Below are 4,232 nucleotides of genomic sequence, written 5' to 3'. Positions count from 1 at the left end.
ACCCCTAGGTATTTTATATTATTTGTGACTATTGTGAAGGGTGTTGTTTCCCTAATTTCTTTCTCATCCCGTCTGTCCTTCGTGTAGAGAAAGGCCACTGATTTGTTTGATTTAATTTTATATCCAGCTACTGGTAACCAACAACATCTTAAGTCATCTTCTTGCCTGATATATGTAAATCTTTTCAAAACTGTTTCTTATTACCAAGTAATAATTAAGGATAATAATGTGTTTCATTACGTTATTTTTAAATGTGTATATGGTGCTTCTGATCTTATTCTCCCCTGTCACCATGTAGTCTCCTCATTGTCTTCTTCCTCCTCCCAGTCAGTACTCCCATTTTCATATTTTATGAGTGGTCTCTTGTGAATTTGATTAGTGTTGCTTATAGCAGCCTGGGTGGGGAGTTAGTACAGAAGTCTGAGCAAATCCCCAGTAGCTGGACCACTGAACAAAGGGCTACTCTCTCTCTCCCCAGCAACTGACAACTGCTTATAGATTCTTAGGAAGGAGTGAGCTCTCCGGAGTCTCTTACCTATCTTTGATGGGATGTTGACAGCTCCAATCTTGTATAGATTGTGGCCATGTAACCACAGGGACTGTGAGTTCAAGCTGCGCCTGAGATTCAGCATTCCACAGTATTTTCCTCCTTCCATTTCTTACATCCTTTCTGTACTTCTCCCACTATATTTCTCAAAATTTAGTGGGGGTGATACAGACAGACATTCCACTTAGGGCCAATCATTCAATAGACAATAGTATTACCATTTTGACTGTTTATGAACCTCTGCAGCAACCACTGCTCACAGCAAGAAGTTTCTCTCATAAGAACTGATAACACCACTAATCTATAGGAACAAACAGAAAAACATTTAGAAGGCAATTAGGCAGATATAGTATGTACATTTAATAATCTAAAAGCAGTGGTTTTCTTCTATGTTTTCTCTAGCATGGGATTTTAGAGTAGCATGCAAATTTTCTCTTGTGAATTATCCTCAACTCCAATCAGAATGTGGTTCATTAACCTGCAGACAGTCTTGATACTACCGCACCAGTGGGCACACCTCTGGCAAGTTGTTAGTGGATCACACATGCCACAGCTGGGTAAGCCTGTTTATGGCATTTCCTCCCTATCAGCCTGCAGAGCACCTTCCAAAACTTTGGAAGTTACTCATCTGGGAGGAAGCTTCCGGCTCAGTCTGTGCCTAGCTTCTCCATGGCCTAAAATAAAACACATGACATCTTCAGCAGTAATGTGATCCTATTATCTAATCCTGTTGGGCAAGCAAATGCAGTGGATTTGGTGGGCTCTGACCATCAACTTCTAGAGGAGTAGTTCTTCCTTTACACTGGAAGTTTAGTTTAATATACTTATGGCTTCTGGGAGTGACATTATTCACTTACCAAGGATACTACTGTCTGAAGTTCAAATTATTATCATTATACTCTACTTTTTTTTTTTTTTTAAGATTTATTTATTTATTATATATATGTAAGTACACTGTAGCTGTCTGAAGACACTCCAGAAGAGGGCGTCAGATCTTGTTACGGATGGTTATGGATGGTTATGAGCCACCATGTGGTTGCTGGGATTTGAACTCCGGACCTTTGGAAGAGCAGTCGGNTGCTCTTACCCACTGAGCCATCTCACCAGCCCTATACTCTACTTTTAACTAGCTTACAAAGCACCCAGTCCCTTACAGCCTTTTCACACAACTTTGGTTTTGGTTGATCCTCCCTCTACCCATCCCTACCTACTGCCCTTCCTCCTGTTCCTACTTAAGTCTTCCCCAGTATTCTCCCTTGCTTTATCTTCTTTCTATCTTTTTTCTTTTTTCTATCTTTTAAAATATCATTCTATGCAGACATTAGTAGCTAGATAGTAAAAAGAAAGTCTAGTTCATGTTTTATAAACTCTGATAAAAGAGTAATCTTTTTGTTTTTTATTGTCTGATTCGTAGACTAGGAATTCTGGTTAAATACTGACCATTGTAAGCAGTCCTTCATTAAGAATTTAACTATTACCACACGCACTTTCCTTTCACAGTTTACTGGAAACTTGACTTTACATTTGTCTGACTCTAAAACCCTGCTTCTTCTTGAGTGTTCTGTGCCGTCTGAGCATTAGTGAGCCTATCTCCTTGCATTGGAACCTCCGTAGCACTGGTCTAGAACTGATTCTCGCCATCGTCATCATCACATATTTCCCTCAACTTACCCATAATCTAATAGGAGACTTTCTAAACCTCTCTCTGGCCAAAGATAACTGTGGAATGAGCGTTTTCCTCGGTCCTTCAAAGAGTTAGAGGGTACATCTGTTTACAGAATAACAGCTTTAATTATCTTTGTCTCCACTGGTCCCATTGGAAAGCTGGTTATTATGTGAATTTTACCCATGGCAGAAAGCATTTGTAAAAATGGAGTGAGGTCTCATCTCCTGAGAAAGCTTCCTGGTCTGCACCAGGATCTCTCCACTTCAAAGCATTCATCCAGCTTATGAAAGGAATCCTCAGCTCCAAGAGCCTGAGTCCACTGGGCGGGCTGCCTCAACGTGCCAGGGATCTTGATGAAGCAGAAAAATGTAAACTTTGCCTTCGCCAGTTGAGTGTGTTCACATAAAGTTCCCCTGGGAATTGAAGAGTTAGAGGGCACTGGAAGGACCTCTGATTTGAAGTTTAAGAATACAATTAACTACACTTTGCCCACATGGGCATGAACACACAGCTATAAATAAATTTCAACTTATAAATATATTTAGCATATTACTATAAGATGTATAGAGGTTGAGGCAATATGGAAGATTGTCAGGATCTTTATAACTTTATCAACATAATGCAATATTAGACATTTAATTTTTGTCAATACATTGACTGAAATAATTTCTCAGCTCCCCAAATGACCAATTAATTCTCATATCTACCTCATTTGTCATTATTGTATTTCATCTGTAATCATTACAGTCTTTGTGGGTATGATGAAGATACTGATAATGTGAAGGCTATGCTCAAAGGTTTTCTAGAAAGTTTAAACAAACATAAGCAAAATGTTCAGGAAAGAATTGGACATGATGCAAACATCTGTAAGTCAGTTGCTGCTCACCATTGTCTTATTATCCATGCCCCTGTTCTATGTACAGCTCATGAATGTAAATACATGAATAGGCTTTTTGTGTACCTCTCCATTTCTGGTTCACTTATTGTTTTTCTAAACTAATACTTAAAAACTTTATTTATTAAATAAATTAGCTCTTTGCTATTTCACATTTGTTTCAGATATTTTATCTTATGGTTTATGTGGTTCCCAATAGGCTTAGGATATTTTATTCCCTGTGCAGTTATTTTAATATTATGTAGATAATACATTAATATTATCTTTATAATGTCTAAGTTATATCTATGGCAACATATATCTCCCTGATTCTAACAATATAATGCCAGATTTGTACCTGTTTCTTTCATGGGTCTTTAGAAGATCACTGAGTTTCGAGTTCATATAGAAATAAGCATGTTTGAGCAGATAACAACTATAAAGACCTTTAACACACCCATATTTATTGCTGTTATATTTATAGTAACAAGGAGATGAGATCATTTCTAGAGAATATGAATGTGCTATATGTACAAAAATGTGATTTTATTCAACTGTTAAGAAAAGTAAAATTGTGAAAATTTCAAGATAACATGTGGATGTAGAAAGTCTTAAGTGAGGTGACCCACACTCATACAGAAACTGCATGTTTGTTCTCATATGCAAATCCTAGTTTGTCATGTGTGCAAGTATGTAAAGAAATCGTGCACATATGGCTAAAACAAAAAAAAAAGAGCAAGCAAGCAAGAAAACAAACAAATAAACAAACAAAAAACAAACTAGAAAGAAAACTAAGAGAGGATAAAGGAGTTCTGGAAGTTAGGCAGGATCTAAAAGCCAGAAAGGTCTGGACAGATGTGCTGCAGACTCTAATAGACCACAGATGCCAGCTCAGACTACTATACCCAGCAAAACTTTCAATCACCCTAGATGGAGAAAATAAGATATTCCATAAAAAAGTAAAATTTAAGTATCTATCTATCTATCTATCTATCTATCTATCTATCTATCTATCTATCTATCTATGTATCTATCTATAAATGGAAGTGGTGTCCCCTTGATTTCTTTTCTTTTTTTTAACTTATTTTATTAGATATTTTCTTCATTTGCATTTCAAATGCTATCCTGAATGTCCCCTATACCCT

This window comes from Mus pahari, chromosome 15 (genome assembly GCF_900095145.1).
Source record: "Mus pahari chromosome 15, PAHARI_EIJ_v1.1, whole genome shotgun sequence".
NCBI lineage: Eukaryota > Metazoa > Chordata > Mammalia > Rodentia > Muridae > Mus > Mus pahari.
The sequence above is the reverse complement of the archived record's forward strand: the minus strand, read 5'-3'. Positions refer to the sequence as shown.